The 27,023-nt window shown below is 42.3% G+C and overlaps 1 protein-coding gene across 1 annotated transcript in view; it reads left to right on the top strand.

The window, feature by feature from the left end:
* CERS6 (ceramide synthase 6) overlaps nucleotides 1-27,023 on the top strand; it is a 236,077-nt gene that overhangs the window by 78,005 nt on the left and 131,049 nt on the right. The gene's annotated exons all lie outside the window — the stretch shown is intronic.

Here is a 27,023-nt window from a genome sequence, read left to right as displayed (position 1 = left end):
ATACCTGGTCATTTAACAGAAGTGCTGTCAGTGTAGCTCCCTCCATTGCAGGCTCTTTCTATTTGGAGTTAAAGTCACTTTTTCAGGTCTAGCTTTCAGTTATGCCCAAAAAATATTTTAGCAATTGTAATCTAAAGCTTAGAGGGAAACCTAATCTTATAGAATGATGAGAGGCAGAATAGTATCGTAAATACTAGGACTGGATAAATATGGGGGGCATAAACAGGATCTTCAGGAGGTCAGAATATTTACAAAACGTGGAAAAACAACCTAGTAGATACAATCTGCAAAGCTCTTCCTATAACTGAAATCAGTGGCAGTTCATAGAGGAAGGATTTATGCACATGGGCTCCTGCTCAGAAGCTGGGATTGCTTCCTGGCCTGGTCCTGCCACATATGCAAAGGGCCTGGGCTCCATCCTTGAGCTGTGGGTCTGAGCAGGGGTGAAGTGCGGTCTTAGCACAAGCCCACAAACTGAAACTCTGGTGCCATCTTCCCCGATTGCCACTAACCTCCTTGGTAACTCAGTGCTGGCCCTTTCTACACTATGCTGAGTCTACAACAGTATGTGTAGGAGTCAGTCACCTGGATCCTGTTAAAGTGCGGATTCTGATTCAGCCGCTCTTGGATGGCAGCCGAGGTTGCACTTTTAGCAAGTTCCCAGGCCATGCTGCTAGTCCACAGGCCACACTTTGAGTGGCAAAGCTCAATGCTATACCGATGTCTACGTCTTCTCCCTGAATTCAACTGTCTTTATCTGCATAACACGATTACCAGGATGGTCACAGTGACAATTAGTTAAAAATATTTGTAAATGATTGCTAGAGGCATGGCAATGTGAAGGCACAATGTGGGGTGTGGGGGTGCACAAAAGTATCAATTATGATCTCTTCCCTCAGGAGGTTTATTTATAATAGTGTCAGATAAGACGCAATATCTGAATACATGAGGGTCATTCGCAAGCATTGAAAAATAACCAGATATGTGTGCTAAATGATTGGCATGCACAGTCAGTAACTAAAGATGAAACGATAAAGATCAGTTGTGGGTTAGAGCACACACACGGGTTGCTGGGACTAGAACTGAGTCATTGCCAGTGGCCTTTGACTTCTCTGTTGCAGAGACTGTGTTGATGAACATTGTTTTGAAACTCTTCTCCCTCGCCCTCTGGGTTGTCACTAGATTCTCCTGCCTTTCCGAGGGCTGTTGTTTGCATCATTTATTCTGTATTTTCTGTATGGTGTTTAATGGGCCACTTCTCCAGATTCAGTCTTCACCCTCTTATTTCCCTCATTCTACCTTCCATCCTCTGTACAGAAGTTCTTTCCTCTCACCAACTCCTTCCAAAGCCATGTGTCCAGTGCAAATGCTTCTTCTGAAGCATCTCCAACAGGAACTCTGATTCGCTTCTACTCCTGACTTCTCTTTTTCACCTCTTGTTTGTATGCCTCCATTCTGTTACAGGCTGGAAACAAACCAAACAAATCTGTTGTCACCCCTGAGAGCCATTAGTTCTTTGTAAAGCCCCTGCTATGGGCCCAGTCCGAATGGCTCTCATAGGTCTCATTATCTATTTCATACCCATAGATATTTTGTTTGTTACAAAAATGTAATTTTCCTAAAATACTATTATCTCCATGGTCTGCTGCTTTAAAACCTTAATGATTTTTCTACAACCGTAGGATCAGTATCAGGCTCCTTAGCCTGATAGAGGCTGGCCTTCATCCGTTTAATTTGAAATGACCCCTTCCTTCCAGAGGGCTAGGTTTCCACCGTCTATACTTAGTCCATCCCCGCCTTGGTGTGTACCATGTTCCTGGTGGGGAACACCTGCACTCCTCTGCGCCGCCCATTTCTCCATTTCCTTTCTTCAAACCCCGGGTCCTCTCGGAAATGAGGCACAGCGGTTGGGTCTGGAATGAGTGCTACTTCTGCTGCATTCTTAGAGCCCTTATTGTAAGTGCTAGTGATTTAATACCGAATCACCTGTTCTCTTATGTGGTTATTTATCTTTTCTTAGCTTGTCTATCTGTTGTCACCCTAATTATATCATCTGTGCTCCTTAAGGGCACAAGAACGACATCTTGTTTTTCTTGCATTCTTCTCAGCCTTTACCACAACATATAGACTCTGTTGAATCAATATTTGTCAAATGACTGTATGTTCAGATGACATTATTTTGGAAGGATTTGCTGATCTAAGTTGGCATCCTGCCCCCCAAATGAAGAGCGTCTAACATACACTGACTTAGCCTAAAATTCATCTGGGGAAATTACTGAACTATGGAAAGCTCCAAGCCAACTTCAAATGCAGAAATCAAGGGGAAAGAATGGGATGGCAAAGAAGTGCATCTAGATAACACCACTAAGGGTAAAGCAGAATTATATTGTTCTGCGCATGCACACAGGTATGTCATAGTTATTCACTGATCAATTTAAAAAGTAATCTGGGAAAGCCATTCTTAACCAGGGATGCGCTTCCTAATCACCTGGTAAGCTTTTCAGAATTTGTACACATGCCCATGCCCAGCATGTCTGATTAAGTGTGGGGACTCAGGTGGGGTCTGGACATGCATATCTTGGAAGAAATACCGTGAATACTGATGACACACCTCCCTGGTTAAGAAGCACTGATCTCTGAGAAGAGAGGACTGCTGTTCAAAACTACTAAAAAAGCAGGACAACACAAATTTGGAGCTTATAGATATAGGGCCCCAATGGAAAAATTCTAGTTTTTCTGTTATATAAGTACTATTTTAGAAAATATGAAATCCCTTCAGGGGAATTATATTTCATCTGTCAGCAGTGTAGAATGCACCGAGATACATGCCAGACAGTGCCTGTAACCATCTGCTGGCATGTCCAATTTTGGGTACACCCATTTAACGCCGAAGGACCGAGTAGGAGAAACTGTTCAGCAAGGAATGTGTTGAAACACTGACGTGATATTTTTTCTCCTTCATGCCTATGTCAGTCATTTACAGCTGCATTCGTTTTGATGAATATTTCTTCCAGAAACATTTCAATGTTTATTGAAAACTGAAGTAGAGATTTTTGTGGAGTAAAGAATTTATAAAAATGAGATGCCATGTGAGACATTTTAGGAGAAACTGGTTCTGACTGGGAGCCATTTAGCTGGGGGATTACACTTTGAGGCTGCTGAAAATCTGCCTTCCTTCTCCAACAATTGCATCCAGATAACATAAAAATTAATATCTGTAATAAAAATATCTGTAAGATGACTCAGGAAGGGGCAGAGATAAATTTTCAGAATAAATGGCTTTCCTCTCGTTTGTGCCCTACCTGTGCTCATGATTTTTGAATATTGCACAGTGGGTTTAATAGCACACATCTGGGAGTAAACATATATGCTTTCATTTCAGCAGTCTTCAGTTGACTGGACAGATAAATATCCCATATGGTAACCTGGAAATCTAGGAGGAAGATGAGTCACACTTCACAGATCAGTAGTAATTTATTTGGATTGAAGTTTGCTCCATATGGAGCCTGCTGAAGTCGAGGACCCAAGATTGTCTTTTGTTTAGGAATTCCATCTTAGAGTTGATGCTGATTAAAATTACCCCCAAATGGTGCCATATCTGGATGCTTCTGTTTAGTGGTAGCACAATGACCAAAGTCTGGGAATGTTTTGAAATTGTGACTTCATTTCTACAAAGAAGCCCTGTGATGATCTTAATTTGTGATTCCATTGAACTGAGGATAACTCAGCATGAGAAATGAGTGGCTTAACCAGTTGCCTTCGTGCCACAACTCAGTCACTGTTTTTATTTGGTAGCTGTTTTACTTGGACAAATAAGCAATGCTATCTTGTGACCTCAGTAAGATAGTGGAGCCTAATAATTGAGGGCAAACAGGATCAGGGTTGTACAGGAAACAAGTTGAGTCTCATATTCCTGTATTTCAGATCAGTCTTTGATCTGAGGAAATTGTGCGGTGAATATATTCAACAGGTTTTTATAACTCAGCCACCTGTTTGCAGAAAAACCAACCGAATATTTGTAAACTGTTTTAGAATCTTCCATATAGTCCACACTCTGGTGATGGGCAAAATTTGCCAAAGAGAAAATTCAGCTTCAATTATTGTTTCCATCAGATCATGATGCGAACATCTTTGACAAAGTTCGCCATCAGAGTTCTCCTGGAGATTGATGTGGTTTTAGAATGGGAGATTAAGAAAATACCTTCATCTAGAAAAATGACATCTTTATTTTTTCAGTACTGGGATACATTATCGGTAGTGTGTCGATGCTGATCAGGAGTCTGGAAAAAAATTAATCATGAAATTGGAGGCCGACCTCTTAGTTCTTGAATTGTGCAGGGTTGAGTTGTTTTGTGGCTGTTGGTTATTCTTCATTAATACAAAACCATCCCCAGATTGATGAACAATTTCCATCATCCAAAGTATGTAGTTAGTCTGGCCTGTTATTGCTCAAATTTGGTTGAGAGAGTGACTGTCTTGGTGTTCAAGACTGTTCCTGACTATCCTGAATGGTTTCAAATCAGTGGGTTGTATTCAGGTCAGTTTTAACTTTGGAGCATGAGTCAGCAAACTTTTCCTGTAAATGGCCAGAAAGTAAATATTTTAGGTCACACGAACCTTATCACAATTACAACTCTGCTGCTGTTGCACAAAAACAGCCCTAGACAATGCAAATGTGCATGCATGGCTGGGTTCCAATAAAACTTTATTTATAGATACTGAAGTTTGAAGTCATCATTTTCAAGTGTCATGAAGCATTATTCTTAAAAAATTTTTTCCAATCATTTAAAAATTTTAAACCTATTCTAAACTCATGAGCTGTATAAAAACAGATGGCCTGCTGGATTTGGCCGGCGAGCCATCGTTTGCTAAGTGCTTTAGGATTACAGTATTATTAACAGTCCTTTCAGAGTTTCAAGAAAGAGAATGTGGTCTTACAGCACCAGGCAGAGTAATCCATTGCTCAGTGTTGCCATGTAGCAGAAGCATTAGGACAGTTCTGTAGTTAGTATGCCCCATTTTAATATTCCTGGGACATGGTGCCTTAATGCTGTACGGTTTCATTTAGCTCAATCAAGCCGTCTTTGAAGTGATTAGTATTCTTAAGGCATTGTCGCTTTCACTACAGAAATTCTGAAGATGGATGAACCTGGCTAGAGACAGTCCACTCTCCTGCCTTGAGTAAGCTTTTGAAACCTTCCTACTCGTTCCACTCCAGCCCTACCATCTGTAGCAAGTGAATTCAGGTTTTTCAATTAGATCAAGCCTCTCACATTCCTTGATGGCATATGGCTAGGCCTCTAATTCATGTGTACTGGCTAATTAAGGAAAACATGTCTTTGCTAAAAATATCAGCGAGGCCATACTTTGGGCAAGCTGGCTGCGTACTCAGTATTGTTGGTCAGTTTTCTTTAAATCTTCAGTTTCTTAAGGTTCTGTAGATAATTTTTCCTAGAATTTTATTCAACATGGAGTTGGATAGTGTTAAAAAGGACAGAGTAGAGCCCTGGCCAGGTGGCTCGGTTGGTTGGAACGTCCTTTTGTACACCAAAAGTTTGCAGGTTTGGTTCTGCTCAGGCCCCATACCTAGGTTGTGGGTTTGATCCCCGGTCAGGGCACATATAGGAGGCAACTGATTGATGTTTCTCTCTCACACTGACATTCCTCTCTCTCTCTCTCTCTATCTCTCTCTACCCCCCTAAGTCCCTCCCTCTCTCCCTTCCTCTCCAAAATCAATAAACATATCCTTGGGTGAAGATTAAAAAAAAAGGACAGAGTATTTTGAGGAATAACTGAATTTATTAAGGCCTAATATTCTTTTTTTAAAAAAATATATCTTTATTGATTTCAGAGAGAGGAAGGGAGAGGGGGAGAGAGAGAGAAACATCAATGATGAGAGAGTCATTGATGGAGCCCACAACCCGGGCATGTGCCCTGACCCGGAATCAAACCCCGATCTCCTGGATCCTAGGTCGATGCTCAACCACTGAGCCACGCCCAGCCGGGCAAGGCCTAATATTCTTATTTAATTCTTGACTGCTATATTTTAAATCTATACGTCATTTCCCTTTGTTTAATCTGTTTTAAAAGTTATTTCTGATTTAGAACAAAATCATGAGAATCATTATAATCGACCTTGATTATAGGAGATGTATGAAAGTACACATAATGTTTGTAAAATTTGGGGGAAAAACCTCCGAAGCCTACCATGCAGAAATTAATACTTACCTTTTACTACTTACACAGGATTATAGTCTACATATGTGCCCACACAAATACACATACATGCTGTGTATCTAAGTTTCATGCCTGCCCTTCTTGAGATTTTTAAAAAATAGAACCTGCCTTATCAGAGTATCTGAAGAAGACTATAGAAACATTATGTTTTATGCTTTATCTTTAGGATCCATAAATCATTATTCCTTGTGTGGCAGTATTGTTGTGCTATAATATGATGTATGCATTCCTAAAAATTGCCACATGACTAAAAATTGCACAGCACAACAACACATGGCTTATGAGAAAATGAGTCAGGACACAGAACTCAAAAACTTTGTCAGTGACATAAAAAAAGAGAGCTAGGAACCTAGTAAAAACAGTAGCATAGTTTTACACATATTAAATGGTTAAAAAATAGACTATTAAGATGTACTTTTTCTTGAAAAAGACCTGATGTTTGCTTGTAAGTTGCTGTTGGGTATTAGTTTGCTAGAGCTGCCATAACAAAATACCACAGACTGGGTGGCTTAAACAATGGAATTTATTTCTCACAGTCTGGAAGCTGGAAGTCCAACATCAGTGTGGCACAGGATTGGTTTCTCCCAAGGCCTTTCTCATTGGCCACCTTCTCCCTGTGTCCCCACATAGTCTTTCTTCTGTGCATGCTCACCCGTGACCCTTCTTCTTATAAGGACAGCAGTCTTATTGGACTAAGACCCCAAACTCAGAACCTCATTTAATCTCAATTGCCTTCTTAAAGGCTTTGTTTTCAAATACAGTCACATTGGGATTTAGGGCTTTAGCGTGTGAATGTTGGGAGGCAGAATTCAATCTATAACTGTTGGAAGAGTTACAGCTCATAATTTCTGTGAAGTGGAGGAAGGAAGATGGTCCAAAATCAGAGAGCAAGTTGTGATACCAGATGGGTGAGTCTCATAGCACATGCAAATTGAGGTGGCTTGGAGATGCTCGAGGGGGGTGCGTGGCTTGTGTATGTATTCCTGCACGGCTCAGGTTAGCTCAGCATCATTTTCCACATTTACCTAGAGGTCTGGCAGATGAAATCACACAGAAGCAATTATGAAATTTGTGTTATACTCACATAACATTGGAAGATAATCATGGTTTCACAGCAAGCTTTGCAGCAAGACTAATGGAACAGGGTAGCGGTGTGTATGTGTGTATTGTGCGGGGTGTCTGGGGGCGTCTGGAGCCAGAAAGTCCGAGTTCCAGTCTTCTCCCTGATAAAAGCCTGTGGGGTATTTGGGACAGATGTGTGGCCACCCTAAGTTTCAGTTTCTTTCTTTGTCAAATGGGTAGACAGTACCTGTCTCAAAGGGTCATTGTGAAGACTAAACGAGTTAACATTTATAAAGTGTATAGAAAGGTGTGTGGCTTGCACGGGGGTGGTGAATGTCAGCTACTGTCAGCATCATCACATTGCCAGTTATTAGTCAAGCTGGTATAACAAGAGCAGCAGCAAATAGCTAGTATTGTGTCAAAACCCTGCACTGGCAGTGTGGCCCCCTCAGAGCCATGGGCACATGACCTACCACAGGCAGCTCCAGTGTTTGTCGTTTCAGAAGGAAGGATCCAAGGAGAGGCAAGGAGAGCAGGTTCTCAGTTTAGAATGAAGCTCTTTTATTCTGTGGAACCCCAGGGAGACAGAACCACGTGGGTTCACAGGGCCGTCAATTTGGGTTTTACTTACACACAGAAAGAGATGCAAAACCCATCAGAGTTCAGAGCCAGAGCCTTGGGCTTGCTGTTGTGCAGCGATGTGACAGAGTGGATGAGAAAGGGTGTCCTACTTCAGCAAGGGGCGGTGCCCACTGTGCCTCCGGAAACCAGGGCTTTTGAAGCACCACATGAGAAATGTCAGGACACACAGAGAATGTCTTTGAACCACAGAGATTTAAAATTTGCCAGGTGATTCCAAGGAAGACACAGCTTGCCTCTGCCAGGAGGGAGAGGGGAACAAAGCATGGAGCCCTGCAGTGCTGGCTTTAGCAAAGCAACCTGAGCTAGAGCCAGGACAGTCTGATCAGCTGAAGGAGGGGTCAGCATGGCTTCTAGGTGAGGGAGCTTGCTGTTAAGTGTAATATGTATTGGTTACTTCCTATAAGGGGCTAAGGAGGCGATCTTGAACAGATAGATATGAGTCTAGGAATCAAATGTACCTGGTTTATGTCCTGGCTTGAGCTATGTTACCCTTAATGATTAATTTAACTTTGCTAGGTCCCAGGTACCTCTTCTGTAAAGGACAAATAACTCTTCCTTACAGCGTCATTTTGGGATTAAATGAGAGGGTTATGTACAATGTGCATCTCTCCATGCCTGGGGCTGCAGAGTTAAATAAGCAACAATTTCTGACCTTGAGGGACTCACAAGGGCAATTGACTGTCCTTATTAGAAAAGTTGTTCAATACCTCGAACAGTGAGCTATATAACCTGTGATTCTTAAGTGACATGGCCTTATTTCTAGGGCCTTTTCCTTACTGCCCCAGCCATGGGGATTTCTGAGTCTTGTATCTTACTGTGCCATCAGGAAAGCACATTTTAGATTGTTGAGAAGGAAGCACTTTGTTGCTTCCTCTTGGGAGTCTGGGCCTGTTTGCTCCCTCTCTCTGTCCTTCTCTTTACTCCGCCTCCCGCTGTTACAGGGGCAGGTGCCTACTGCTTCCCTTTGGCTATTCGCCCTTCTGTGATTAGCTCATGGTCGCCACATCCCTTGGCAAGGGGCAGACAGGAAGCTTAAAAAAATCCTCACCCATTACTAATTTCACTGTAATTGTCTTAAAAGTTGGTGCAATGTACCTGTCTCCTGATGCTGGGATATAGCACCTAGTAATTTGAGGGGTGAATATGTTTGTGTATAACATGGCAATGGAGGGCAGGCACATGGACAAAGCAGCAGGAAGCCCAGCTGTTTCCCCTTTGGGAAGATTTGAGCAGATTCTGAGTGGTGACTGGGGAAACAGATCTTTGGGGTTTATTTGTAGGCCTCCTCAAATCTAAATTCATAATGAGATGAGAAACAACTAAAAGCAATTGAGGCCAATTACTTTTATTTTAAATGCAAGTTAAGGTGCTGGCAGTGTCCTTTGGACTGTCCTGACTTGAGAGAATTAAAGTATTGTAGAAAAATGACTTTAAATTTGGACATTATTTCTTATTTTGCCTATATACCATCTGATAGCAGTTGCTATGTAGAACAGCGATTTTCAACCATTGTGTTGTAGGAATTTTTTTTTTAATTTATCTTTATTGTTGAGAGTATTATAGGTGTCCCATTTTTTCCCCCCAAATGACCCCTCCACCTCGCTCCCACCCCCTCCCCAGGCCTTCCCCCCATTATTGACTGTGTCCATGGGTTATGCATATATGCATATAACTTCTTTGGTTAATCTCTTCCCACCCTCCATCCCCTTCCCTCTTTCCTCTGAAACATGATCATCTGTTGCCTGCATCAATGTCTCTGGATCTATTTAGTTCATCAGATCCTTTTGTTCATTAGCTTCTTCTTAAAGAAGACCCTTCAACTTTTCCTGTAGTGCTGGTCTGGTGGTGATGAACTCCTTTAGCTTTTTCTTATCTGTGAAGCTCTTTATCTGACCTTCAATTCTAAATGATAGCTTTGCTGGGTAGAGCAATCTTGGTTGTAGTTCCATGTTTTTCATCACTTTGAATATTTCTTGCCATTCCCTTCTCGCCTGCAAAGTTTCTGTTGAGAAATCAGCTGACAGTCATATGGGTGCTTCCTTGTAGGTAACTAACTGTTTTTCTCTTGCTGCTTTAAGATTCTCTCTTTGTCTTTAACCTTTGGCATTTTAATTATGATGTGTCTTGGTGTGGGCCTCTTGGGGTTCCTCTTGTTTGGGACCCTCTGTGCTTCCTGGACTTGTAAGTCTATTTCTTTCCCCAGGTACGGGAAGTTTTCTGTCATTATTTTTTCAAATAGGTTTTCAGTTTCTTGGTCTCTTTCGTCTCCATCTGGCATTCCAATAATACAAATGTTGGGCCTCTTGAAGTTGTCCCAGAGGTCCCTTATACGATCTTCATATTTCTGGATTCTTTTTTCTTTTTGCTCTTCTGGTTGAGTGTTTTTTGTTTCCTCATGTTCCAAATTGCTGATTTGATTCTCAGCGTCCTCTACTCTACTGTTGATTCCCTGTAAATTATTCTTCATTTCAGTTCGTGTAGCCTTCATTTCAAATTGATACTTTATTATGTTATTGATTTTTCTCAGTTATTTCCCTAATAGTATGCTTAAACATCCTTATAAACAGAATTCTGAACTCTGTATCTGTTAGCTTGCTTGAATCTATTTCATTTAGTTCCTCTTCTAGAGATTTCTTCTGTTCTTTTCTTTGTTACATGTTTCTTTGCCTCCACATTTTCGCAAATTCCAGGTGTTTGTTTCTGTGTATTGGGTAGAGCTGCTATATCTCCTGGAATTTGTAGAGTGGTTTTGTGTAGTAGATGTCCGGTAGGGTCCAGTGGCTCAGCCTCCCCAGTCACCTGAGCTGGGCCTTCTAGGTGCTCCCCTGTGTGGGCTGTGTGCACTGTCCTGTTGTCGTTGAGCCTTGGTTGCTGTTGGTGTCACTAGGAGGAATTGACCCCCAGGCCAATCGGCTGCGAGGACCAGCTGCAACTACAGCCAGAGAGCTGCTGTGCTGAAGACACCCCTATGGAACAGGATTTATTTCAGTGAGGCTTTGGTGTTCACCAAGTGCGCCCCTTGAGTGTGTCACTCGTGGCTGTGGTAGGGTTGTAATCCAGCGTGGTGGAGTCTGACCACCAGGTGCACTGTCTCTGGGGCCTCCCGGGAGGTGCAAAGTCAGCCTGTGCCAGTGCCTTGCCCAGGGCCACCCAGCCTGAGCTACACAGCAAACCGTAGTTGGCTGCTACTTGTGCTGGGCTTGGAGGTGCCCAGGAGAGGCCCAGCTATGAGCCAATGCAGCTGCCGCTAGTGCCAGGCCTGGGGCCGCTTATCAAGCCATATGGGTCATGCTGCTGCTTCTTTGAGAGACTTTAGCAAAGTCCTAAGCATGAGGCTCGAGAGGCCACTTGCACAGAAAAGCCCCTGGAAATGGCCTGGATGAGCTGCAGCTGGGGAGGGGCCTCCAGGAATCACGGGGCGGGGCCAAAGGTGTGAATCTGGTGCTGGCGACTCAAACATGGCGCCTGCCTGCCGGCTGTGTGGGGAGGACTCGCCAAAGGAGCAACGGCCTCTGCCAGCTCTTCTGTATGGAAGAAAGCTGCTCCTCCAGCTCTCGCCCGGATTCCAGGCAGGTTAGTTCCTCCCCGAGTGTCCCAGGTCCTTTCAGCTGCTGCCCTGCGCTGGGCTCAGAGGGAGCGTCCGAGTGAGTCCGTGCCGGGCCCTTTAGAGGAGCTGCTGGGGCTCCCGCAGCCTCCGCGACCCTCAGGGACAGTCCCCCTGGTTTCATAGCCCGAAGCTGTGGGGACGTCTCCTCCCAGCCCTGGAGCACTGGGCTGGGGGCTAATATGGCTGGAACCCCTCACTTCTCCGGGAAACCTCCACCGCTGAGATTCCCTCCCAGGTTTAACCTGTGGCACCGGGTGTGGGCCCGCAGCCGCGTCTCCGGGATTCAGCCCCGCTCCGCCCGCGTCTCCGCCCCTCCTCCCTGTCTTGGTGCTTCTTCAGGTCCCTGGTTGTGGGGCTTCTGTGCAGCCAGGTCTCAGGAGGCTCCGAGTGACGGTGGTTCTGTATTTTAGTTGTAATTTTGATGTGGTTGCGGGAGGCGGCGGGTGCAGCTGTGACCTACACGCCATCTTGTTTCTCTCTCAGGAATTTTTAAAACCTGCGATATCTGACTAAAGGTCAGGGGCACTGATCTCTTTTCCCTTAGATTGTCAAATAAAACCATGACAACAGCCAACACAACAATAACTGTCTAGTGTGGATGAATCAAAATTATACCTATTTTTTGGTCAGATTGGCAAAAAATATATTTTTGGTATGCTGCAGAATTTTAGTAATTAATTTATGTGTGCCATGAGATGAAAAAGGTTGAAAATCACTGATGTGGAACATTGATGATACTGTTCTACAGAGGACATATTGTGAATGAGGCGGTGGAGCCCCATAACACACAGGTCAAGGTCAACAGTGGAATTGGCATTAAAGGTCAGTGCTCAAGCCTTGGCCATTTCACTCAATTCTTCAGTGTACTGATATCTGTACTCCCTGTTTTTAGCCACAGGTGTAATGAATAACATTGCATATTTTCATCTTACATATGATTATACAACAATAGGTTTTCTTGCCGATGTGTTGGACACTTAATGCTGGTAAGAGAATCAGACCCTGAGCAGGGAGGGGAAAGCAGTGTTTACTGAGGTTTCGTTTTTTTCGGGACACTGTAGTGGGACCTTTGTCATTGATTCTTAACAGCCACCATCTGTAATATGTTAAGTATTAAAAGCCTTTTCTACCCATGAGGAAACTAACGCAAAGAGAGGTGGAGTTATCACCCAGTGCCACACAGCTAGTGAGTGACAGAGTTGGAATTTGTACCCAAATTTGCCTAAATCTGGGGGCTTGTGTTATTTTAACTGCACAATGTTAGGGAAAGATCAAGAACATTAGACGTTCCCACATTCAGAGCAAATACGGAAAGGAGCACTTTGGTGTTTTATTGCACAGCGTAGTCTCCTTTCTGTTTCCTGTTTTCCTGCAGTTTATGAGGGACTAGGATTCAATTTCTTGCTTTCTTCTTGGCACACTGATTGCACTTTGAGTCACTCTCTACTAGTGGACTTCGAAACTTGCTGTTTTCACTATTTGTATCTCTCTCTGTTGTTAAACTGTTCAAAGCCTTGACTGCTGGGACTGTCGTCTTCATCTTTTCATCCCCACAGCTCAGCACAGTGCTGGTGCTCTGTAAGGCCCCAATAAGTGTCTACTGAATGAATCAATTATTTGGGTTAAGGACTGGATTGAACCTCTAGGGAGGAGAGGACTGAGTTTAATTGGAAGAAACTCAAGTTTATAGTCTTTGAAACACTCCTAGGGAAGATTGAGGTGGGGCGGAAAGAGGCAGGAAGGGCTTTCTAGAGGAGGTGACACCACTGAATTTTTAAGGATGATTACATTGGCCAGATAGAGAAAGAGTGAGGTTGCCAGAATCTCTCCAGGGCATGGAAATCGCCTGAGGAGAATGGTGGGCATGAGGAGCTCCAGTCAGCATGAGGGGTGAGCAGGGGAGGGAAGAGGCAGGTGCAGACCTGTGGCCAAGCTAAGGCCCTGGGCATTTCTTCCCACCCTCTTCTCTCTACATATCTAGGGCCATCTGACCTTCTGCTCTAAAATGCCCTCATTTAGCCTGCTTTTGCATAAATCCCATGTTTACCAAGTGCTTGGCTTATTTAAAAATGGAATTACCCTTTATTATCAGGGCCTCATACCAATGTATGACTCAGTTTGACCCCTTCCATTTTTTTGTTGGAAAAAACACTTGCTCGTTGAACATAAACCTCTCTTTGGTGGATATGTAATAGACATGATTCTGAGCAGGCACCCTCCTTGCATGGTCTGCCTTCCAACTTTTATCTTGTCTACTGAAGAGGGTAATGCAGTGCATCAAATTGGCATGATGACCTCTCCTCCTGTCTTTCCCACTGCCCCAAACATGCAAAAATTAAACATCCAAAGGAAAAAAGAAGAAACACAAGTTAAATGATCCCCTCACTATTGGCTACACCAACTGTGTCATATTTTACAGAAAAAAAATCAGGGCATGAGACCCATGCTGGTAGTATGCCATTAACAGCCTCTACAATCAAGGTCCAACGTGAAAAAACAAACCAAACCAGGACACACTGTCAGGAAAGTATGAGTGTGCTCGTGTGCTTTTGGGAACAAGTGAATATTTGAAATCAAGAGTGTCCCAGAAAATCCAGAAAAAAATCATGTGCCCACGGGACTTAATTCACTTCAGTTTCCCAAATGGTTACAGAGGGGCCTTTATGTGGCAGGGGTAGGTGCTGAGGGATGTAAAGGCAACAAGGTAAAAATTGCTGCTCTCTGGTGCTCTTTTAAGGAGGAGAAAAAGGCACAACAATTTAGAAAAAGCTCTAGGTGCATCTAGCTGTCCTTGGGGACAAGGCTGAATCATCGTATTGTTATGAGTTCTTGTGGGTTAGCAAATCAAATTTCAGATAAACAAGTCTAAGAACTGGTCAATGTAGAGAGCTTCTCATAGATGAGTTTTATAATGGATCTGGGGGACAGAATTAATGTTGAAGTATATAAAATATTGAATTTTGGTTTTGGAATTTTTATCTTCAGAACATTGTGTGTCTGGTGCTATCCATGGAAAAACAAGTGACTACGTTATAGTGGGATTGTGTTAGGCCTTCCAACAACGAAGCACATACCATGAAGCCTCACTGTGTTTATTATTGTCCAGGGTGCTGGGAGAGTCACTGGCATGCAGACTCCTTACTTATGCTGGCTCTTATTTGGTGCTCCTTCTCTGTGGAACCAGCTTTCATCCAGAGGCATTATTTTATTTATTTATTTTAATATATCTTTATTGATTTCAGAGAGAGGAAGGGAGAGGGAGAGAGAGAGATAGAAACATCAGTGATGAGAGAATCATTGATCAGCTGCAGCCCGCAACCCGGGCATGTGCCCTGACCAGGAATTGAACCCTGATCGCCTGGATCCTAGGTCGAGGCTCAACTGCTGAGCCATGCCCAACTGGGCCAGAGCCATTATTGATCTTTCTTGTAGGTCTCCTTTTCTTCTTTGTGGGTAGAAGGGTGGGGATAGGAATAGGCGAGGGGCTAGAGGGGTTCGGTGTAGTGGAAGTGTGTTTCCGCTTACATCAAGTCCATCCCAATGATCTGAAGAATGGGATACTGTGTGGAAAAATGGAAACCAAGTAAATTCTTAACATTTGGGGAATGTGGTACATGTCGTGCTGTGTGAGATAAGGTTGAGGGGCTTAAACCTGTGTCTGTAGCACTAGTTGATTCGCCCATACAAATCTCAAGAAGTAGCCGAATACAGAATTTCCTCCAAAGGAAATTTATATGTTCTTTAAATGTACTTTTCAACAGTGCAGTGACTGGCTACTTGAATGGAAAATTAGGTTGAGCCCTGGCCGGTTTTGCTCAGTGGTTAGAGCATCGGCCTGCAGACTGAAGGTTCCAGGGTTCGATTCCAGCCAAGGATTGTAGGCACGTGAGGGAGGCAACCAAGCAATGTGTCTCTCTCTCATTGATACCCCCCCTCTCTCTTACTCCCTCCCACTCTCTCTGAAAAGCAATGGAAAAAATAGCCTCAGGTAAGGATTAAAAAAAAGAAAAGAAAAGAAAAGAAAATTAGGTTGAAAGCAGAATTTAAAGGTTTAGAGCCCTTGGTACAGCTTTATGCAGGCACTTCTCAGACCAGACTGTGGAGCTGGTATTAACCAATGTTCTGGACTGAATGTGTCCTTCTAAAATTCACACCGTGAAGCCCTAACCCTCGATGTGATGGTATTTGGAGGCAGGGCCTTTAGGAGATAATTAAGTTTAGATGCTGTCATGGAGGTGGGACCAGTGGCCTTATAAGAAGAGGAAGGACACCAGAGCTTACTCTCCTTCTCTGTGTTCACATGAAGAAGTCACATGAGCCCACAGCTAGATGGTGGCTGCCTGCAAGGCAGGTAAAGGGCCCTGAACAAAAACTGCATCTGCTGACACTTTGATCTTAGACTTTGTAGCCTCCAGAACTGTGAGAAATAAATGTCTGTTGTCTAAGCCGCCCAGTCTACAGTATTGTATTATAGCAGCCCAAGCTGACTATAACAACCAGTGAACACTTGCTCGTTCTTTATGGTATCATTTCCCCATTCATTGTTTACAGGATCTGTTTCCTAGGGGAAGGAGGGCAAGTCACCGTTGTCCTTTAGCCAGTCTGTAACTTTAGAGATACTCAGGGAACAAACCTGACCCATGGAGCCTATTTTGCATGGTCCCACTTAAGGAAAATGTCCCCATCTTAATGAAGCACAATTGTGTCTTATAGTGCATTATTCTGTGAGCTGCTGAGATAGTAAGTTCTTGTTAAATTGGGTGACGTTCCACTCCACCCTCCCTTTCTCCTGTGAAATTCTGTACCACATGCCGAAGATTTTAAGCTGCCACATGGATTTCTCTGGAGCTTTAGATGATTTGATGCGTTAGGTATTTTTATTTAATTTATGCTTTTAATTTTAAGAAACACATCCAGATATGCCTGCCACCAGCCAGCCAGTTTTCTAAATCTGCATATAAATAAGAGATAAGAGAAAACAGAAAAAAAAAGAAAGCAGCATTTTTTTTTTTTTGGCCAGTTTTTTCTTTTTATACTTTGCACACTGTATCTTCATTAAATGTTTTAGGTCTGGGTTCCTTCCTTTAAAAATAAGGAATTCATTAGGAATACAACCAAATAAGCAAATCAAAAATGTAAGGGGAGCATTTTCATAAAATCCCACGAGTGTAATTTTTTTGATATTTAAAAAGTAATCCTGACAGTGATCTCAAATAAAATCCTTTTATCCCTGTAATTATTAAATGTTTAATTAAATGTCTGCAAGATAGGGTTTAATGGCTTGATTCAAAGCAAAGATTTATATGTAAATATAATAAAGTTTTGATCTTAATAGCTACAAAGTAATGATTCTTTCAGTTAATGTTAACTTTTAATAAGGAAACTTAAACATAGGCACAAAAGAAGAAAGAATTGTGTAATGACTTTCCATGTATCCATCATACAGCTTCGACAATGATATACATTCTGCCATCTCCTTATAATTCTTAAACTAAAAGTTATAAAAATTAAAAACTTTTCTTCTCTTAAACTGACAAAATGTTAATAGGGGATGTGGGTAACAAGATACTATGTATGCTTAATATGCTTTAGGATGGAGCCTCCAAATTAGAGACGAGGGCCTGCAAAGGTTTTTCCATGGCCCTGACCCTTAGTTCTCACGGTCTTAAGTTGTCAGGCTCACCACTGTCCCTGTTCAGTCCCTTCCTTGCAGTTACGCTTTGCTTAGAGGTAACTGCTTTGAGTTCTCTTCACGCGCTGTCCCAGAGCCCTCCAGACCTTCCTTTTCTCTGCTTTTGACTCTTACTTATGTCTTTGAAGTTCAGCTCTGGTGTCCTCTCCTCTGAGATTTCCTCTCATCACCCCATCCTTTGCCTGGCACAGGTGTGCCCACCTGGAGCTCCCATAAGAGCACTGCCTCTCTCCCTGTGTCTGCTCTGGAGTAAAATCTGATCGGGTGCCCCTGGCCTGCAGGGCTCTGCTTCATCCAGATCTTGGCTGTCTCCCCCTCGACGTCATTCCTCTCACTACACTTTGTGGCATCAGTATGTTCTCTGCATGCCAAGCTCAGCCCTGCCTACAGGTCCTTGCACTCGCTGTCTCCTCCTCCTGGAATGTTCTGTCTCCCATCTTTGACTGTCCGGTTGCTGCTCCCCAGAGGCCCCTTAGGAGCTCCTTCCTGATCACAACAGTTCCTTTCTTTCTAAGAAATAAACTCCATAATACTTTTGGGATAATCATTTTCTTCCTTTTACTTTCAGTCTTACTATTAAACATGTATTTCAAGACAAACATAGTTTAGTTTAGCCAATTTTTTTTTATTTTTTATTGAATTTATTGGGGTTACATTGGTTAATGAAATTATATAGGTTTAATGTGTGCAATTCTACAATACGTCATCTGTATATTGTATTGTGTGTTCACCACCCCAAATCATGTCTCTTTCCATCACTACTTATCCTCTCTTTACCCTCTCCTACCTGCCCCCACTCCCATTTCCCTCCGGTAATGACCATGCTGTGGTCTGTCTAGATGTTTGTTTTTTGTTTGTTTTCTTAATCCCTTTACCTTTGTCACCCAGCCTCCCTACCCCACCCCTCTGATAGCTATGAGTCTGTTTCTATTGTTTTTGTTTTCTTCATTAGGTTCCACATATAAGTGAAATCATATTCAAAACATCATAGTGTAGTTTCCCCTATTTTTATTTTTAAACCTAATATGAGTAAAATCCTACTGTGTGTTTTCTTTGTGCCTCGCTTCTTTGCTCAGCAGTGTACTTCTCAGGTATATCCTTGCTAATCTGTGTTTGTATACTTGGCGATAGTGCATTCATTTTCATGACTGTGTGCTATTTCACTGCATAAACATACCACAGTGTCGTCATCTTCTCTACCAGTGCTGGACATTTCGTTATGTTTTACCTTGTCTTTCATTTCTTGACCTAGAGTAGGCACAGCTGTTCTATAATCTGTAGTTGGCAACTCCAGTATTTGTGGGTCTATTACTGATTCTGATTCCTGGTATCTTTTTCCCTTGTGCTTTAACTGTGTGCTACCCTTTGTTCTTAGAAAAATTGAGGGCTGATTCTTGAGGCCTAGGAAGAAGATGCCTTTCTCCGGAGAGTTTATACTTATGCTTCTGCCAAACATTTTTAGATGCTGCCAGTCCAGAATCAGCTTAAACCAAGTCTGTGGTTTACGATTACCAGGACGACCAGGCATAGTGAATGTAGGTTACAGTCATGGTTATGGGTCTTTGACCACAACTTCTCATGGAATTTTTTTTCTTTTCCTTTTATTTCTCCTGTTCTCCTTAGTGCCAAGGCAACTATCTCTGCAGTTCCCCAAAGTTAGGGGTAGTAACAGGGTTTATGTATGGTTCACACTCATCTTATGCTTGTAATCTTTTGGGGTCCAAGCTTAATGTGGACAGTGTCCTCTGTAATATCCCCTACTTTGGGTAGGCTCTTGGGCCTTGACTCTTTCCTCCCTTTCTTTTAAGAGGCTGCCAAAACAGAAACCCAGATGTACTGGCTGTGGCAGGTGCCCCTGCGGTGAAAGGAAGTATGGTGCTCGACTTAGGTTTCCCAGTTTCCCTTAGTCCTAATAGCTTCTCACTATCATGTCACCTCTGATGCTTTTAGGGATTTTTTCAGCTGAGCAATTTAGTTGTTTTTAATAGGTCAGGGTAGCAAGGGATAGGTTTGAATAGCCAAGTCTGCTGTTTCAGAGAAAGAGAATAATATATCATCCACTGGGGAAAAAAAAAATGTGGGCTATGCATACAGAAGTTTTAAATTTGGTAGGTAGGGGATTTTGCACACTGGTATTTTAATAAACATATTTATGTGATACAACATTTTAATGTTGATGTGAAGTTAAACAAGGTCAGTTTGGCCTTGTATCCAATATGACTCCCAATTTTAACTGCAGCAATTTCCTAAAACTGCATACAGCAGCTTTCCTAATGAGCCAGTAAAATAGCCATCTTTGCTAAGTACCCACAGTGTACGGTTATGGTATGAGAGAGATCTTGAAGAACGTAGCCTTTCACAGACATGAAATATATAGGTTGGCCTACATTGTTTTCTGGTGTATATTAGGCAGTGCTCGACGAAAAGATCTTTGTCTGCTATGCACCAGAAAACAGTGTAGGCAAGGGTTGCTCTCACAAAGTAACACACAGACAAATGTTAATTTAATCAAATGTAGCTGGTTTGGAGAATGCTGGTTATATGCAGCACAGGTTGATTAAATTAGCAGTGTTAAGCAGAAAATCTCTCTTAAAGGGCAGGAATCTTTTTAAAAAAAATTTTTTTTTTTTTTTTTTTTTTTTAATATATCTTTATTGATTCCAGAGAGAGGAAGAGAGAGGGAGAGAGAGAGATAGAAACTTCAAAGATGAGAGAGTCACTGATGGTCTGCCTTCTGCACGCCCCCTGCTGGGGATGGAGCTGGGAACCTGGGCATGTGCCCTGACCAGGAATTGAACTTCGATCTCCTGGATCATTGGTCGACGCTCAACCGCCAAGCCACACCCACCGGGCAAAGGATAGGAATCTTGAATACAATTTTGAGCCTTAGAAATACGCATTAGTGATAGTGTGGCATGGGGATTGGTAGACGGGGAGGGATTAGAGACAGGTATGAATAAGAAGTGTATGGCGACGGAGAAGCATGCCCTTTTGACTCCACCAGGAAAGGGACTGAGAAATGAACCTGCTAAGAAAGGTGTGAGAAAAGAAAACATTTTAGCCCTGACATTCCCAAGGAACATCCCCAGCCCTACCTGGGTAGGGACAAAGCCCAACTGCTGCCAGTTCTTCAGCCAGCCAGAGTCTGGTTAGCCTTCCTTGCTTCTTTTCTTTCTCTTTTGACCTTGAGGAAAGGGCTGTGGTTTAACCAAATACGATGACCTGAGACCTCTTGGGTGGCCTCCCTGGGCCTTAGACCACACCAGTCATCAGGCCTTCAGAGAACAGTTGAAAACTGCCAAATCTTAACATCAGCAGGGTTGTTTTAACTTTGGGAAGAGGGTAATGAACATCAAGTAGGACCTGCAGAGGACTTGTGTTTAGAATTTATAGTTACTTGAAACGCTGCAATTTATTCATGTAATTTTATTTGCTCTCTCACACTGATGTATCATTGTTTGTCATGCATGGATATAGAATGCATTCTCTCATTTAGCAAAATGAATGGGATCTCCGTGCTGGGGGTTTTCCCAGGCACTGTGAATATTCTCTTTGGTAATTATGTTAACAGGCTTTGCCATCATGATCTGGCCTTTTGCCATCATGATAGCATATAACATTTATTGAATACTTATTATGTGTCAGAGTCTTGACTTATGTCATCTTATTTAATCCTCACAATACTCCCATTGGGTAGAGAGAAGGCTTTACTTCACTTTGGAAAGGTTAAGTAGTTTGCATATACAGCGGGTCCTTGAATAACATCTTTTATTATAACATTGATGAGATACCCCAGGAACTTAACTCTTGTTTATATCAGTTAGCCTATGGTTAAATTGGCTTCATTATATGTCATTTCATTTAAAGTGGCAGAAACTATCGATGACATTGAGGACTGTGTACATAATGAAACATATAATGGGACTCAGAGCCCGTGTATGACTGACCCATGTTTCTTCCTTCTCACAACCACTGAGATTGTAACACTGAAAATAAATTTTAATGAAGTTGAATTCCTAAGTAATTCCTATCAAAGCTGTCTTTAGGGTTGACCTTCTTTAAAGATGTGGGTATTGCTGATTTTTCTTTTATTGTGGAGTCAGACCTATTAGGTACTCACAGTGAGCTGCAATGAGATTGTATCTTTAAAAGAAAAATGTTTTTTATGGGCCTTTCAGCTCTCATGTTTTTGGTGTTTGTGGTAGAGGTAATACCAGACCCTTCGCAGTTGTTTTTTTAGAATACGTCCACAGAAGAACTTCACAGTGGAGTCTGCATGTGTGGAATTGGTGAGAGGGACAGACATAGTGATAGTGTACCCACATATCTATTATCAAATTGTGGGAGCGCAAACGCACAGCTTCTGTGGGTCTTACCGAGACTAAATTTGGCCACATTTCCTATTTTTACACAATTACCCGGTTCCCTGGGGACCTCTCCCCTAACAGTGGGTCCTATCAGTTCTTCCATTTATTGCAGTCACTCTGTCAGAATAGATAAGGGTGTGATACTAGTCACTTGGGGTTGAGTAACACTATTTGAATTAAAATCTGTTCACATACTTCAAGGCATTTCATTGAAGTTGGGAGGTGCTAATTGATAATTCGCTATGGAGAATTTCGGGCGAGGTTTTTCCTTTTTTCTAATTTTTTTCAAAAACATTAACAAACAAAAACAGCTGCAAGAATTCTTGTGGGTTTTTTGTCTTTTGTTTTATGGCATAAAATGAAGTGGGTAAGAGCAGGGCTTAGATTATTTTCCTTTGAAATGGTTGGAGGAAGTAGAAAATACATAAGTAAATATCTCTAGATTAATGGCTGCATTCATTGTCAGTCTTTGGAACGCCCTAAATGGGAGAGACTGGCAGAAAGAGTTGCCAGGATTTCAACTCCTGTCTTAAGAGTATAACAAAAACAAAAGTCAGATCCATCTCTGCTGAGCTTCCAGGGGTGGTTGGTTCCTTTAGTTGAAATGGTAATTGAACGTGCAAGTGGTCGGTGTTCTTTGACCCGTTTCAGGAAACACACGACTCACTGCTTCTCTGGGGCCCAGCCATTAATAACAGTGAGATGCATGCTCACAGGATGCTGAGCAAACAGCACCTGCCTGAGTCCGGGTGGCGAGGTTAAGACAATATTCTTGGTCACTCTCCTTATTACGGTGTTATTTCATTTATTCAATAAATATTCATAAGCACCTATTGTGTGCTGGACAATAGGTGCCAGAGAGACAGTGGTGGACAAGACACAGTGTCTACCCCCAAGGGACCCATGTTTTTCACTCTTCTCCAGTCACTGTCTCCACACTGAAAAGAGTGGCCTCGTGGTTACATGCCCAGACTGTGCAGTCAGACAGCCCCGGATTCAAGGACTCTACCTCCTAGATGCATGATGTGTGCCAAGCCACTTTTGCCTCAGTAGGACTCCCTTTCTGCGTCTACAATGTGGTAAAGGGGTTTCACAGTGCCTGTGGCTTAGCAAGGCTCCTTGGATGCGAACTATCTCCTCTGCGGTTGTGGTTATTGTTATGATTCTATTCTGGCCTCGGGGTTTGAAGAAAAGGAAAAGTGTGTGAAATAAATTAGAAGAAAGTGGCTGCTAGTTTGCCGGAGGGAACGACCAGAGGTTCATAAAGATAACACCTCCAGCCCACCAGGGAAGAAAGTGAGGCCCATCCTTTGCAAATGTGGGACTGTATCTCTCCCTGTATAGCTTCCTTCCCCTTCCAGGCATTATTTTAATTTGGCATTTTTAGGTATAATGTTGGGTAATTAGAAAGGGAAACACACAGTGGGCTTCACCCTGGATCTTCCACCACGTTAAGCACCACTGTGCTGGGCCAGGGAACCCAAATAGGGAGAAACTGAAGAGCTCTTTGGCCCATTGATGTGGCTCAGTTGGTTGCGGTCCTGTGCACTGAAAGGCTGCCGGTTTAATTCCTGGTGAGGACACACACCTGGGTTGTGGATTTGGGGCACCTACAAAAGGCAACTGATTGATGCCTTGCTCTCACATCGATGTCTCTCTCTCCCCTCTCTCTCTCACTCTCTTCTCCTCTCTAAACATGTCCTCATGTGAGGATTTAAAAAGAAAAAAAGAATTAGCTCTTTGTAGAAGTTACATGTATATTGGGTAATCTTCCTAAATATTTAGTTTGAAAAAGTTGCAGAATGGCATTTAGATCCTTCAATATATCTTCAGTGACATAGCTTGTTAGTGGCAGATTAAGATACTTGAGACAGAGAGAGAAAGAAAGAGAAGCTTTCCAAGTATACTGCCATCTTTTAGATATTCAAAGATATCTACAATATCTTTGACTTACTAGTCAAGAAAATCAAGAAGAACAACATGCTTTCCTTTGCCCATTATAAAACACTTTAAAAAAACATTTGTATAAAGCCTCCCTCATTTATTTATTTGACAAAAGCCATTCTATTTATTTGACAAAAGCCATTTTATTTCAGTGGAAATTGAAAGATTGGGATAATTGCAAATCAAATTTTGCATTAAATATATAAAACATGTGTCATCTATCGGTTTCCTCCTTATAGACCTTGAGGGAAGTTTTGAAAGTTTGTCTGGACTTCAACTTTTTAGCTAGCTTATTTCATTTGTTAACATCCTAGAGGGGGATTGTACGATTATCTCAATTTGAAAGAAGAGGAAGCAGGAGTAGATGTGATGACTAGTAAGTAGTGGAGCTGGGATTTGATCCCAGGCTGAGATTTGATCCGAGCTCCAACTACCCTGCTGTCATAGCTTCTCTCATATACAGTCATTGCAGCAAATTAAAACAATAGAGAAGTGTTTGTGATAATAACTGAGCTTTCCCCCTAGCTCCAGTACCACATGTGCCTTAGAATTAATTTTTCATAAGTTTGGTGTGTTCCCTTCCAGACATGGATGGATATATGTACATTCCCTGGCCAGATAACTCAGTTGGTTGGAGTATAGCTCGTACACCAAAAGGTTGCAGGTTTGAACTCCAATCAGGGCATGTATGGGAGGCAACTGATTGATGTTTCTCTTTCATATCAGTGTCTCTCTCTCTCTCTCACTCTCAATCAATCAATAAACATATCCTTGGGTGAAGATTAAAAAATAAAAGGGTTCATGCTTTGCACTTTGTTCTGGTACTTCTTCTGCCAAACTTATTTATTAAAGACATCTTTCTAGGTCAGCACATATAGATGTACCTCACCCTGACTAATGAGTGCATTTGGCAGAAACTTAATTTGTTAATCATTTCTTTATTGGTATAACCATTGGAAAGTTGGCTTCAAGGAACATTCTTATGTGTGTATTTTATATTAGTTTTTGTGTGTGTGTTTTTTACAATAAGCTCCTAAAAATGGAATTTCTGGGTTAAAGGGTACATACATTTTATGTTAGGTCCTAGCGTTAAAAGCCGACTCATACAGACATGAGTTGAAAGAAGACCAAGCAGATGAAAGACCTTGGCTGCCTCAAATTTGTTAAACAAGTACAGTCCCTGGGAGAGAACTCCAGACTGAGCAGATGACTGGAACCCAAACTGGGAAAGGTTCCAGCTTCAGAGTCCAACAGATCAGCTAAATACGTGACCCAGTGCATTTGTCCAAATTACCAAGAGCTTTCTTGCTGTGAAATTTCTTTCACCTGGTAACTGAAAGAGGCCATGGTCATAGTGAAAAGAAATAGAACAGTGAAGCCTGTCTTTTTGTTGGAAGGGTATGGCTTCATTCGATATTTTTGGCATTTCTAACTTAAATTGAATAATTTAAATAGATTATCATATAAATAATGTTACCAGAAATTACTACTAAATAAAAATATTTGAATTAAGCTATGAAACTTATATATATACATATGTGTATGTGTGTATATATATGTATATATGTATGCATGCACATATTTTAATGCAAGCCATCTGATATTTTTGTTTTATTTAAAAACTCAAAGTAATTTTAGATCCTGTGCCTTTGGGCTTATGTCAATGTTCATGACTGTTTCATTGTATATACAGATAACTTCTTGAATATTTTCCCCTTCATAAAAAAACAAGTATACTTTGTGAAAATATTGTTATTATACTTAAGTGAGTTATTTCTAAAACAGTGTTTATAAAATTCCCTGAATCCTTTATTGTTAGTATCTCATGTAAATCAGTTGCTGCATTTAGTGACTCATTCATAGTAAGAATACTTATTTTGTAGTCAGACAGGGTAAAAGATGGTTCAGATTCATTCATTTAGAAATGTTTATTGCATGGCTGCTCTCCACCAGGCATTCTTCTAGTCTCAGGGGATGCAGCGGCAGACAGAGCACACATCCTGCCCTGGTGGGTCTTCCATTCTCAGACTGAACTCTGAGGTCAAAGAGACGTGGCTGTGAATTCAGGCCCAGTACTCAGGTTCCGTATGACCCCCAGCAAGGCATTTCACATCCATGGTCTTCAGTCTCCTTGTTCATCAAATGAGGAAATAATACAAACTCGCAATCAAATAACATAAGTCACGTGCTACAGACTATGGCTAAAGTAAGCTTTCAGTAATCTTTGGTTATTTCCATCATTTTGTGGCAAGCCCTGTGTCATATCCTGGCAATATAGTGAACTGTGCTTATATTTTAGTGGAAGAGGTGAAGATATTATTATCACCCATGTCTCTTTTCCTAATATTTTGTTTATTATTTTCTTTTTAATCCTTCCCTATCCCACCTCTCCTTCTTAAAACTCTGCTTATCTGTCTGTTCATTTCCACACTCCCTACAGCCACCTGGAATCTAGACCTCTCCTCTCATTTGGTTTCCACCCTCTCATTGTCTAAGCAGGTCCCTCAGCCCTTGCTGCACACCCCAGCTTGTTTCTGTTTCCCCTTAGTTCTGTTGCTCTTCCTTTCTCCCCTGTGTATGTCCTACCTGTCATTCAAGCCCAACCCAAGTCCTGTGTTACCATGAGCCCTCTCTACTATTCTTTCTTGCATGAATCTCTTCAAAGGCATTTTTTCCTGAAGTCCTATTATACTAATACTTAGCTTTACCCATTTTAGCCATTAGCTACTATTTGGAATTATATTCTGCTTGTTTTATGCGTCTCAGTTGTTTTCTCCCCAGGTAGACTGCCGTGCAGGCAGGGTGTGTGTAATGAATATATATAGGGTGGTTTGCTGGTGGACTCAGGATGGGCCTAAGGAATGCATTTCCTTCCTGTGACGTGAACAGAGTTGCCTAGTGCTGCTCCGGGGCTAGAAGGTTGTGGGGCTACAGCTTGCAGCTGACTCTCAACTTCAACGAGGCATCGTTAATGAAGTGGTCATGGGCCTCCACTGGAGTTTAACCGTGTCTTACAAAGATGGGCACTCCCAGGTTGGCCCTCCTGGGCTATCTGGCTGACACTTTCTGGTTGGCAGAGGGAGTCCCTGACTTCTATGGAGTATCCTGCTAAGTTAGCATTCTCACACAAGGATTCTGGGTCAGGACTGAAAATGCTCTATGTCGCCCCTGCCCTCCAGGGGGTGTTGTGAGGACTGGCAGATGCCGGGAATCGGGATGGCGAGGAGCGGCCAGGCCACCCACGCCTGAGCGCCCCTCTGCCAGGTCGCTTCATGGGCGCCTTTAGAAACCTTGCTGACCGCAGTGTCTGCGGCGCTCACCAGAGGAAGCGTCACACAGAGGGTAAGGAGCAGATGTATTTACATGCAGCACTGCCGAATAATTTCATTCCCGGCTCCTGACAGTCAGGTGGTGAGATGTTTAGGAGAGCATTTTCAGCCTGAAGAGAGGGATTATTGTTTAGTCTGCGATT

The sequence above is a fragment of the Miniopterus natalensis genome, chromosome 8 (genome assembly GCF_054644295.1).
Source record: "Miniopterus natalensis isolate mMinNat1 chromosome 8, mMinNat1.hap1, whole genome shotgun sequence".
Lineage (NCBI taxonomy): Eukaryota > Metazoa > Chordata > Mammalia > Chiroptera > Miniopteridae > Miniopterus > Miniopterus natalensis.
Note: the sequence above shows the minus strand (reverse complement) of the source record. Positions and strands in the feature narration are given on the sequence as shown.